Raw genomic sequence first — 13,473 nt, 5'->3', positions numbered from 1 at the left:
TTATTGGTAGTTAATATTTTTCGCCAGGAAAAGACATTTTTTATTATGGTTGAACAGGTTTTATTTGTTTACCTGAAAATTGGTGAGTTCTTTGGTTTTGAGGGAGTTTATTAGTAGTAGGTGTTTCTACTTTGAAGTGTTCTTTAGGTAAATGTTTCTATTTTCAATTCTGTGGTTATCTATTCCAAAACGAAAAATGCAATTTATTAGTAATTGATTAACTTTTGAGTTTTATGGTGTTTTTCTATCTATTTAATGTTGATATTTATAATACTTACATGATTATTCTCTTTTTGTGGTTTAGGATATGTCCTGTAGTTTGATGTATTTTAAGTTTGATGTATTTTAAGTTGTATCGTAGATAGGTGTATCTGTTTTAATAAGAATCAAAATACATGTTTACTCTTTTTATAAAGTATGTATTTTATGAACTTGAGCTTCTTGTCGGAGTTAAATATTTGGTGCTTTTAAACTACTAAATTTGAACTTCAGTCATGGTTTAGCAACTCTCCTAAGGTAAGTACTTGGTAGAGTTTAAATAGTAATTGTGCCCACAGTCACTGTCCAGCACATGCCCAGAGGCAAGTACCTGGTAAAGTTAGAATAGTAATTTTGTCCCTTAGTCACTGTCCAGCATCGACCCGGAGGTAAGTACTAAGTGGATTTAGAATAGTAATTTTGCCTCCTAGTCACTGTCCAATACTATACAACTTTATAAATAAATAAATAAATTCCCGGATGTCATTACCCAGGGATGTTAGAATAATAAGTGTAAGCCTGGTCACTGTCCAACACCTGCCCTGCTATAATTTGCACGGTGGAGGTTAGAATAGTAATATTACTACCAGTCAATGTCCAGTGCCAATCCTGAGTAAGTATTTGGTGGAGTTAGAATACTAATTTAGCCACCTAGTCACAGCCTAGCATTTGCCCTGAGGTAAGTATTTGGAGGGGTTAGAATAGTAATTTGGTCCCTTAGTCACTGTCCAGAAACTGCCCGAGGTAGCTACTCAGGAGAGTACAATAGTAAATGTGACTTTAGTCACTTTCCAACACCTCTCCTGAACGGAGTACAATGTAAGAGTTAAAATAGTAATTTTGAATACTAGTTTCTGTCCAATACATGTCCTTAAGTAAGTATGAGCTGGACTTAGAGTATTAATGTTGCCCCTTAGTCACAATCTAGCACCTGCTTTGAGGTAAGTTGCTAGTGGAATTAGAATAGTAACTCTGCAATATAGTGACTGTTTAACATGTACTAGAAGGGATGTAGCTGGTGATGTTAGAATATTAAGCTGTCATCCTAGTTATTGTCCACAACTTTATACGAGGGAAGAAAGTGGTGGAGGTATAAAAGTAATATTTGGTTATACTAAATTATTGGTATTTGCTTTTATGTGTTCACCTAGATATTTTTAGGTCGAGGCTGGGCAGCGGATGTGCTGCTCTGCGAAGCATGCTGTATTGAGTTAAGTACTTGAAGCTCCGGCCCTGTCCCGCCATCTTTTCAATTGGTCCCGGTTACCATACTTGCGAAATGGTTGCTTTTAATTTCTGAATAGGCGTGTTAGTCCCTCCTTGGTACCGCCTTGTCTGCATTTGTAACCTCCCATAACGACTGGACCTTTTACTTGTCTTGTTACACAGTCTGCTTTATCTTTGCTGTGAGCACTATTTTGTTCAATGATTTGCCCCAACTCCACCCACTATGTCGCAGCACGCTGCCCTCTTTTTTTAATTACTAATGGTGGTCCACTTTAACTATAGCCGCCGCGTTTCTTTATTTATTTTAGCAGCACGGTACGCTTTAAGTATAGCGGCCGCGCTTATTTACTTAATTTGTTTTGTTTGTTTGCCAGTGCCCATGCGCCACTTTCACATTAATGGAGGTCGTACCCCTTTCTTTAGGCAAGCTGCGCCTTAAAAAAAAAAAAGTTTGGGCCGCTAATTAAGTGAAAGCGCGTCATGGGGCGCTTTTACAAAAAAACATTTGTCTGTCAACTTGACAAACAGATGCTTTTTTTGGTCAAAGCCCCCATGTGGCGCTTTCACTTTAATAGCAGCCTACACATTTTTCTTTAGACGCGACTTGTCTAAAGAAAGAGCCACGACCTCCATTAACGTGAAAACGTAGCATTTGACACAAAAAATATTTGCAATGCAATAGGTCTCGCAATTGCGAGAATTTAAGCTATCTGCAATGTAAACGGCAATAGCTCAAACTCTTGTAAATGCCAGGCCTATTGCATTGCAATGCTAGTTTTTATAGTTATTGAAGTTAACCCCTTCACTGCTAGGCTTTTCCCCCCCTGTGCTAAGCCTTTTTTTTTTGGCTATTTGGGGTAGTCCGCACTTAGGCCCCTGTAACATTTTGACCACATAAAGTATCCACACCAAATGTGCATCCTTTTCTTCCAACATCATGGGGATTCTAAAGGTACCAAGGGTTTTGGATTCCCTGGAGGGGACCCAGAAATTAGCCAAAATACAGCTACATTTAGTTTTTTGGGGGAAAAAGTGCTGCAAATGAAAGTCTGGTTTTTTCCCCTGCAAATGGTATCAAAAAAGGGTTTGTGGGGCGGAAATCGCCATTAATCCCAGCTTTTAGGCAATGACAGACTTTGGTTAGAAAACCAACATGTTTTACAGTTATGCAATTTTTCTGGGACATAGCCTTTTTTTGCTATTTTTTGTGCTTTCAACCTCCTTCCAGTTAATGGTAGCAATGGGTATGAAAGCAATAATAGATCCTTGAAAGCTATGCATTTTAGAAAAGTAAACAATACTGAATTTAGCAAGGGGTCATTTGTGTAGATCCTTCTAGGCTTCTTTATAGAAACTAACAGTTAAATATAGGAAAAATTGAAAATTTGTTGGAAAAAAACAGCCATTTGTGTCAAAGTTTTCACTTGTAACAACTTCTAATTAGGACAGCTCTTTGAAAGCAATATACCGTTACATCCGCTGAAACTTACAGGTTTTGGGGATATATAGGACTTGTAGGTTCACCAAGAACCCGATAAACCCAGAGCCAAAAACTGAGCAGCGACTTGCAATGGTGTTTTATTATATACCGGATATATAGCAATTATTCTGGGAAAACGTATACATGAAAAATCGGTATGAAAGACATCTATGTATTTCTGAAATGGAAACAAAATATAGTTTAGAAACAGTAGATATTTGCACATTTCCAAAATTGGGAACGCTCATACTAGCATGAGAATTAATGGTCATTTTTCAAAATGACTTCTTTTTTACACATGACCTTTCATTTGGAAGGCAGAAATGCATCAAAAGTCAATAGGTAATAACAGTTGCTTTACAAATCTGAATTACCCTAAGTCTACCGATAAAAATGGTACCTCACTTGTGTGGGTAGGCATAGTGCCCACAACAGGAAATGGCTCAAAACGCAACGTGAACACACCGCATTTTCACAATCAAAAATTACCATTTTTTGCAAAGTGCCTAGCTGTAGTTTTTTAACCCTAGCTCTGTCGGCACCTAGGGAAACCTAGCAAACCTATACATTTTTTAACTAGCATTCGCAATGCAATCGGTCTCGCATTTGGAAAGTTTGAGATATTGGTATTGTAAATGACAATTTTTTTATTTATGTATTGGTTTTGAAAATAGCGAAATTAATAGCTTTGTCATTTACAATGCCAATAGTTTTAACTTTCGTAAACGTGACACCTATAGCATTTGTAATGAAATGTGTTGTATTTACATGACTTAGATGTATTAATATTACAAAGAACAATGGCTTTTAGTTTTTTTAATAATTAATACTTAAATAAGTTATTGTAATTTAGAATGGCAATAGCTTAAACTTTTGTAAATAACTTTTGGGAAGATTATGTTCAGTGTAATTTATTGTGATGAAAATCCAAGAACAGAAGTGAAATATTAACATCTTTTTGTGACATTTGTAATAAAGCTTGAAACATTGAGAGCACATATTAGAACCAGTTGTTGTTGGAGGGTGAAGTTGGAGGGTGGAGTTTGAAGGTGTAGTTTGATTCCCTGTGCCTCGTTCAGATCGTACCAGAGGGGTACGAAGAGTACAAAGGGGTTGTTGGCTGTGTTGGCGCCCACTCCGGAATTGTGCCTTCACTGCATGACTGATATAGGGATGGCTATGGCGAATCCCGCCTATGCATACCCACAGGTGACAACTGCCCCTCCCTACCGCCAAGGACTGCTGACTCACGATCTGAAAGCTCCTGGGACTGCGCGAGGCCAACTGAGGCTCACTGCTGGGACCTGCACAGCATCCAAAACCAGCAGCATTACATGAAAGCTGCTGGATGGTGTTTCCCCAAATTCAACATTACGTACCAGGAGACTCCGTGAAACATCGGAAAAAAAACATTAAACCCACCAGTGTCCTCTGCCCACATCAGTACAAACTACATGCATCTCTGTCAACTGCAACAACTGTGAAACAACAGAAAATAACAAGCATTTACAATGCAATGGTTTTGCCTTTGTTAAAGTTAGAGCTATTGGCATTGCTCTTGACATTATTTTTATGTTTTTTTTTAACATAAATAAATCGCATTGTCATTTACAATGCCACTAGCTTTATCGCTCGCAAATGACACACACAAACACACACAGAGCCCCCCACACACACCCACACAGAGCCCCCCACACACACAGCCACACAGAGCCCCCCCCCACACACACAAAGCCCGCAACACAAAGCTCCCCACACACACAGCCACACAGAGCCCTCCACACACCCACACAGAGCCTTCCACACACACCCACACAGCACAAGCAGGCAACAGGGGCACACGGAGGCACAAGCAGGCAACAGGGGCACACGGAGGCACAAGCAGGCAACAGGGGCACACGGAGGCACAAGCAGGCAACAGGGGCACACGGAGGCACAAGCAGGCAACAGGGGCACGAAAACTGAGGCACAAGCAGGCGACAGGGGCACGAAAACTGAGGCACAAGCAGGCGACAGGGGCACACGGAGGCACAAGCAGGCGACAGGGGCACACGGAGGCACAAGCAGGCAACAGGGGCACACGGAGGCACAAGCAGGCAACAGGGGCACACGGAGGCACAAGCAGGCAACAGGGTCACGAAAACAAGCACAAGCAGGCAAAAGGGTCACAAGCAGGAATTGTAATTTAGACAGGGCTGAAGTGGAGAACGGTCAGGAGGGAAGTAGTGCGGCTGGTGCAGTGGTACCAGGCCAAAAGGTGAGAGGGGCTGTCTGCACCCCAGTTTGGACAGTTTCCACTACCTAACAGGGATTGGTGGGAGGGGGGCGTACTTCTTGCTTGCTTTACGGCTGTTACTTCGGGGACGCAGTGCACGCTCTTGCCTGCTGCCGCCGGGACACGACAACAGGCAGGGAGAGGACAGGCTGGGAGAGGGCAGGGAGGGGACAGGCTGGGAGAGGGCAGGCTGGAAGTGGACAAGCTGGGAGAGGACAGGCTGGGAAAGGTCATGGAGGAGACAGGCTGGGAGAGGGCAGGCTGGAAGTGGACAGGCTGGAAGAGGACGGGCAGGGAGGAGACAGGCTGGGAGTGGGCAGGCCGGGGAGTGGGCAGGCCGGGGAGTGGGCAGGCCGGGGAGTGGGCAGGCTGGGAGTGGACAGGCTGCGAGAGGACAGGCTGCGAGAGGACAGGCTGCGAGAGGACAGGCTGCGAGAGGACAGGCTGCGAGAGGACAGGCTGGGAGAGGACAGGCTGCGAGAGGACAGGCTGGGAGAGGACAGGCTGGGAGAGGACAGGCTGGGAGAGGACAGACTGGGAGAGGACAGGCTGGGAGAGGACAGGCTGGGAGAGGGCAGGCTGGGAGAGGGCAGGCTGGGAGAGGGCAGGCTGGGAGAGGGCAGGCTGGGAGAGGACAGGCTGGGAAGCAGAGAGGGTCTTAACTGAGAAGTCTGCCAGCGCGGAGCTCTCCGGGGCGCAGAGCAGCAGCAGGGCCCAGCAGAGCAGGGCGGGGGGCGGCATGGGGGAGAGGGCAGGCTGGGAGAGGGCAGGCTGGGAGAGGGCAGGCTGCGAGAGGGCAGGCTGCGAGAGGGCAGGCTGCGAGAGGGCAGGCTGCGAGAGGGCAGGCTGCGAGAGGGCAGGCTGCGAGAGGGCAGGCTGCGAGAGGGCAGGCTGCGAGAGGGCAGGCTGCGAGAGGACAGGCTGCGAGAGGACAGGCTGCGAGAGGGCAGGCTGCGAGAGGGCAGGCTGCGAGAGGGCAGGCTGCGAGAGGGCAGGCTGCGAGAGGACAGGCTGCGAGAGGACAGGCTGCGAGAGGACAGGCTACGAGAGGACAGGCTACGAGAGGACAGGCTACGAGAGGACAGGCTGGGAGAGGACAGGCTGGGAAGCAGAGAGGGTCTTAACTGAGAAGTCTGCCAGCGCGGAGCTCTCCGGGGCGCAGAGCAGCAGCAGAGCCCAGCAGAGCAGGGCAGGGGGCGGCAGGGGCTCGCAGAGGTGTCTCCTGGGGCAGCCGCCCAGGGCCACCATGGTTTGGCTCCGAGCCCCACTAGAAATGGAAGTGCACTAACCAACATGTAACATATAGAGCTCTGTCCCCAAGCAAGTCTCATCTTCCATGCTAACAACAATACTAGTGTGCACATTAGTATTATTAAAAACGTTAACTAAAATTTACAGAGAAATGTCACGAAGAACGGGGCAGCTCTGCAGCCAGCATTTGACTAACACTTCATAACCTTCCGAATGACATGACATTTCAGATGTAAAACAAAATAAAAAACAGATGATAACGTTCTTTAATCTTCTGATTCTTCTATGTAGTATGGTGGCTGTGATAAAAAAAATTCAGTGCAGGGAAAGGTAAAGGCTTCGTTTTGTAAAAGAATGTATTTCATACTGATTTTTTAAATTGTCTTCATTTTCAAAGTGTGTGCCACTGTTATGTTATATGCAGTGAAAGGTACTCTGCTTGTACCTCACACCCGGACACTGCCTACACCAATGCCGAACATACATTGGGACCTATGTTAAAAGTTTAAGCAGTAATTTCTTAGACGATATTGCCTTACGCTGTTGGCCTGCTGTTTTTTAACAGTAAACGTGACACGATAAATGTTAATTCGTCTTCTTAAGTCAAGATTGGTTAATTTGGGGTCCGTTAGCACCCCAATCCTTCCTGCACCCATGTTTTCCACTTCCAGCGGACTAATTAGATGAAGACGTCAGCAATAATCCGTAGTTTAGGGGCAATGCTTAAATCTCAGAGAGGTGGTCACGTTATTTCAAACCTAGACCTTGTAAGAACTGAAACCACGTTCGGACCCTTCCAGGAGCACTTCCCAGCCCCACCCCAGTACATACCACTGCGCAGCCTGCCTCTTCAGAGTCACACAAATAAATACAGGGTAATAATTACCTAAGTCTTCGGACAGTTTGGCATTGCAAGCCATGATCCTGGCCACCAGCGTCATTAGGCTGTTGGGGTTGAATCGCGCCATCTAATGAAAAGCTGCAGGCATGACACCAAAATACTAGCTGCACTGTTGATAGCGGTGCATGCAGCAGGGGGGGGGGGGGGTGTTGGGGGGGGGGTGGGTGTCGAGACAACTTCCTGTGCTCATAACTGCCTGCCCGCTCCGCCGCAGGCCCGCCTACAACTTCTCTCGCTTTGCTCATTGGCCAAATCATGGGGCACACACTATTGCAGTCCGTGAGGCCAACATGTCATTAAGAGTCCGGGGTCCTTAATTGATGATAAAGATGCCTTGGACGGCGTACGCACCACCTTAATTCACGAGGCCGAGTGCGCACCATTTAGACTCCTTTCTGGCAGGCTCTGCTGAGAGTGAGGGGGGCCCCCTGGAGAGCGAGCCCCCCCCCGCACCACGTGGGCTGCGGGGGGCCTTTGTTACGCCCCTGGTAACAAACTGACCCCAGGGAAGATCTGTGCTAGGCGGCGGCTGGGGCTGAAGGACTCCCGCTCCTCCCTCGAGACTGGCCAGAACTCCGGGGCTCCCCCTTCACTTGGGAGCCCAGGGAAGGACACGGCAGGCGGCTTCTTCTCCTTGCGCTGGAGCTCTTCTCCGGCACTTCCGCTTGTCCCGCCCCCCCCCCCGGCCTGCCTGACTTCCGGGTCGCGGCCAATCGCAGCGCGGCCCTGGGGTCGGGAGGCCGGACAGCGCCTCCTAATCTCCCACTGGGCCGGCGGCGGTGTAAACACGGGGCAATGCCGGGTGGGCCCCGGCTTCAATTAAAATATAAAGCGAGGTGGCACTCGCTCAAAGGCAGCAATGTCCCTGGCAGGGTGGGCACCTGCCAGGGGGCTCAAAAAAATCGGCAAGGGACGGGGGGCAGGTGCCGTCAATGCCGGAACAGACTCGGGGGCGTTCCCGAGAACTGGCTTTCGGCTGACGTCGCCAAAAGCCAAAAATTCTCTGGAACGCCCCCAAATCTGGTCCGGGATTGACGGACAGAGAAGTCTTTCAATGGCTAGCCTCCATTTATGGAGCTAGCCAATGGAAGACGGGGGCGGATTCCCAGCCACCATACCATTCTCATTAGGTTTTTTCCTAGCACATGCGTACTTCGTACGCATGCATCGCTAGTCAAAACCTAAAAAAAAAAAAAGGAACAAACACTGTGCTTTACCGTCACGCTGTTTTGTTCTGTGCTGCCTGCAGAATAAAGTTAAGCATTTGACTCAATCGCCCCGTGCCTGAATGAGTCCTTGTGTAACGTAATCCGTGCTCATTTAAAGCACTCCAATACCTACGGCACGAGTTCACGCTGTATTAATCTGCATTTAAAAAAAAGCACCCGAACAAAAAAAAAATAAACTGCACACACATCACAAAACAGCCTCATTACACGAAAGCAGCTGGCCCGGTGTTTAACAAAAATTACGGAACAGGAGAGTTTGTGAAATAACAGTAAATAAAAGGAAGCAAAACACTGTGCTTTACCGTCCCGCTATGTACCGATTACACTTAGGGGTGTGGACCCAGGAGAGTCCATGAAATGATAGAAATAAAAGGCAGCAAGCACTGGGTTTTACCGTCCTGCTGTTTTGTTCTGTGCCGCCTGCAAAATAAACGTAAGCATTTGTGCCGCCTGCAAAATGAAGGTAAGCATTTGGCCACCATAATAATGACTTAATCTCTCTGTGCCTGAAGGTGTCCTTGTGTAACGTACCCCGTGCTCATTTAAAGCGTTCCAATACCTACGGCACGAGTTTGCGCTGGTATAAATCTGCATAAAAAATAAATCCAATTTCAGAAGAGTCTTAGAGCCCGCCACCCCTCCCCTGACAAACTTCAATTGCAACAAACAGCCTACACTGTAAAAGCCAGGGCCCGTAAAAGGCTGGGAATGTCACAGCACTTCCGGCCAAATGCTAGGCTCCGTCCACCATTAGACTGTTAGTGACTTCCCAGTTAAATGGAAGCGAGGTAACTCAGTAGCTCGGGTCAAAGCTGTCGAGCTTATGTGCAACACGAACAAACCTACACACACCTTAAGATAAACAGAGGCCAATACCTTTATGACTGCTTAGGACTACATTTCAAAAGACATAAGTTTGAAGGAAAATGCAGACACAGAATACGACCATATATACTAACAGACATTGCAAATAGTAGTGCAAATTGTGCATAGACAGGTTTGCATAGTGCTATTGTGGTGCCCCTGGCAGATTCAGATCTGCTCCAAAGCCGGCTGTTGTGAATCTCTTGTAAACAGATGGTGTGAAAGAGACCCGTGGGCGTCTCCTCACTGGCTCTAGAGAGAACCTTTTGGGAACTTGACGCAAAGTTCACAAACTCGAAATAATTTCTAGCCATCAACCAGTTTCAGCTCCAAACAGATTTGACAGTTACAAACACAAATTACCATCATGAAATTGTGAAAACAAGAGCAGTTTCCAAATCAAAAGGGAAGCAGAGTAAAATGTATCGCTGCACAGGCCGGAATATTGCTAGGTCTTCAGCAGCACACTCGTTATACTGGGAGGAAATTGAATGACAAAAGGCAAAGATGAGATTCAATGAAGGCTCGCGATAGCTGGCCTAGAGGGACCTGGGCACTGGTTACAGATGCTTGCGTGCGAGGAAGGACAAGGGAAATATGCTGGCTGAACTAAAAAAAAAAACATTTTGGAAATAGCAAGCATTCATAGGAAATGTACGATTAAGTAAAACCTGTGAAATGTAAGCAGGAACCAGACAGTTACCTCAATGCTTTTACAGCTATTATTCATCATGAAATTCGCACATTTTGTAGGTTTGGCTGTCAAGTTTGAATCCCGTACACATTGCTGAAAGTGAAACTAAAAGCCCAGAATAGAAAATGCAGAGGTGCAAGTCCAGTGCTGGCATAAACGCCATTTTGACAATGTTCCATAACAGTCGGCAGTAACTGTGTGCGTTTATTACTCGTTCAGTAGCATTACAACTTTCAGAGTCCAGCGAGAAACTCTGAGACACAGACCAGGTCTATGTAGCTGTCAGGGGCTGTTGGTACATAGGGGGAAGAATTGGATGTCTTTGTGTTGTCCTGAGCACACATGTTTGTTCAGAACTGAAAGCAGTGTCGGGAGGAAGAGCATTGTCCCGGCTGCTTACTGCAGGCACGACGTGCTTTGCCTACATTCAAACACTTGGTGCCTGCAGTAAGAGAAAGTCAATAAAGTAAATAGTGCTCACTGACTAAAAAGAAGGAGGTGTTGTGCAGCTGCACTGTCTGGACGGAGGAGAGCAGCGCCGTGTGTGTTGTGTTGACTGCAAGGGGTGCCGCAAATAACAATAAAAACAAGCTCTTGGCATTGCTGTGGGGCGGACGGGAGCGCTTTGGGGCGGGGGAGCAGCAGCCTTTGATGTGCGAGCGAGTGGGAGGGAACACCATATGGGGTGTGATTGAGAAGTGAGGCCAAGCGCGCGCTGGGGAAGCGTCGTGCTTGAGTACCTCACATGCATTGGGGACAACCCTCGCTGGTTTCAAGAGTTTGTTTTGCCTACTATACTCTCGCAGAACAACGCATGCGCGTTGGTTCTTCGAGAACTAAAAACTGGACACCCAGGGGAATCCAGGAGGGGGTGACTTGACTGCCTCCCACCAGGTTCTGTTACCCAGAACCCCTTGCAAACTTAAAAAAATGGTTAAAAAAAAACAAAAACACATTTCCCTCACATTTCTGTGTTGCAAAGTTCTGGAGTCTGCGTGGATCCACAAATATCCACCCACCCTGCATTCCCCAAAGTCTTCCGAGAAAAATGGCACCTCACTTGTGTGGGTAAGCCTAGTGCCCGCGACAGGAAACAGTGCAAAAAGCAACGTGGACACACCACAATTTCACAGTGAAAAATGACCCTTTTTTGGCAAAGTGCCTAGCTGTAGTTTTTGAACCCTTGCTCTGTCCTCACCTAGGGAAACCTAGAAAACCTATAATCTTTTTTTTTAACTAGACACCAAGGGGAATCCAGGAACGGGTGACTTGACGGGCTTTCACCAGGTACTGGTACCCTGAGTCCCTTGCAAACCTAAAAATGTGTCCAAAAAAACATATTTCCCTCACATTTCTGTGGTGGAAAGTTCTGGAATCTGCGTGGATCCACAAATTTCCTACCACACAGCGTTCCCACAGGCCTCACGATAAAAATGGTACCTCACTCGTGGGTGGGTCAAGTAACCACGACAGGCAAGGTCCAAAGCCTATTGATGCAACATCAAAATTACCTATCACAAAACAACCTGGTTTTGCAAGGGGGGTCCCATGGGTTTTTGGCCCCGGGCTCGGCGGCCATCTAGGGAACCAAACCTACACATTTCTGAAAACTAGACACTGGGGGCATTCCAGCGAGGTATGGCTTGTGTGGGTCCCCACCATTTTCCTACCCAGAATCCCTTGCAAACCTCAAATTTAGCTGGAAAAAAAATCACTTTTTTCTCAAATTTCTGAATGGGAAAGTTCTGGAATCTGTATGGATCTACAAATTTCCTACCAGACAGCGCTTCCCCAGGTCTCACGATAAAAATGGTACCTCATTTGTGTGGGTAGGCTTAGTGGCTGCAACAGGAAATGGCCCAAATTGTACTATGGAGACTTCAAAATTACCTATAACAAAACTACCTGGTTTTGGGAAGACCCCTGGGGTTTTGGCCCCAGGCTCACCGCCATCTAAGGAAACATACCAAACCCACACATTTCTGAAAACTACACACCCTGGAGAGTCCAATGAGGTATTTTTTTTCTGGGGGGAGGTCATTGGCATGCCCGTTTTGGGCAACCCCCACCCTAATTACATATGGCAATGAAAAATCCCTGGCGTCAAGTGGGCTTTCAGTTTGTAAATTTTTGTAATTGGTTTTCATATTTTAACATTTTGTGACTGAAAGTACTTTTCTGCATTGGTTATAACAATGCGTTACAACTGTATGCGTGCTATGATACTTGGTAATGGTATGCATAGTAATAACACTTAATGATAATGTATGTACATGCTTGGTAGTGTGTTTGGTGGTGAAAATGCGCTGTAGTACGTGCACTGTAAAAAAATGCGTTGTTGAGACTTGTGTGGCTACGGCACTTGTTGTTAAGTCATACATCCCCACAGGATACTTTAATAGGTTTCCTGTCAAGCTTTCTTGAATGTTACTTATTATATTCACCTAACACTGTCTATGCGTACTCTTAACTGCATCGGCTACTCGTATTTTTTATGCCCACGAGTAATGGTTAAGGGACGCTTTTAAGAGAGGTTATACATTGTTTCAAGCTGAAAGTATTGTGGTATGGCAGGTGTGCCTTACCATGTAATACTGTGCTGCAGCAACAAATGATGGACGGAAAGCTGAATCAATCAAACATTCACCCCAGTCAAGTGATCTGGGTTAAATCCATTGTTCTTTTTCTTACTATGCCACGCCAGTTTAGACCCAGCAGATCAGTCTTTACCCTGTTCCTCATGGGAACAGTCCAGTCCAAACTGCCAAGCCGGGTCTTTCCTGGACCGCAAACAAGCATCCTGGGACCTGTTTCGGGGTAACAGCCCTCATCAGCCAGGCCAGCTTGAATCCAGTGCTATAAGGGACAAGGGTCCTTAGCTTATGAGGATTAGTAGCAACAATGAAATATAGGCCATGATAGGAGACTATATTTTGTTCTCTGTCCAGCCGGACAGGGTATTTATTTTGAAAAGATCAAAAAAGTGAGTGGTTATTAGGCACAGTCCTGTACCATACTCAAGAAGGACAAACAACATATAAGGACAATTTTACAGGCAAATAAAGGAGTAAAGCTGGCCACTTTTAACTCAGTGTTTGAATGGAAGTAATGCCAGGAAAGTGCTAGACACAACAAAATATAACACAATGGTACAGTCGTGAAAGCATATCGAGTCGACGTTTCGGTCCCTCTTGCTCAATTACATGGGACCATCATCAGGACTTCGGTTTAGAAAACATTTGCCTGCCTGCAATATTAAACAAGCCCTGTTGTAGGGTTTTCGTGCTCTAAGCT

General features: G+C 46.3%; 1 protein-coding gene across 11 annotated transcripts in view; it reads right to left on the bottom strand.

Annotated features, from left to right (window-relative positions):
* Positions 1 to 13,473, bottom strand: part of SF3A2 (splicing factor 3a subunit 2) — an 80,785-nt gene that overhangs the window by 40,496 nt on the left and 26,816 nt on the right. For 2 of the 11 annotated variants that reach the window (XM_086947186.1, XM_086947192.1), the window contains exon 1: positions 73 to 180. The exons of 8 other annotated variants lie outside the window; for them this stretch is intronic. The gene's annotated coding sequence lies outside the window, so the exon portion shown is untranslated. Of the gene's footprint in view, positions 1 to 72; positions 181 to 278; positions 372 to 13,473 lie in introns of those variants that run through there. One more of the 11 variants, XM_086947189.1, reaches the window with a different exon arrangement.

Source organism: Lissotriton vulgaris, chromosome 12 (genome assembly GCF_964263255.1).
Source record: "Lissotriton vulgaris chromosome 12, aLisVul1.2, whole genome shotgun sequence".
In the NCBI taxonomy this organism is placed as follows: domain Eukaryota; kingdom Metazoa; phylum Chordata; class Amphibia; order Caudata; family Salamandridae; genus Lissotriton; species Lissotriton vulgaris.
This window is presented reverse-complemented; position numbering and strand designations above follow the sequence as displayed.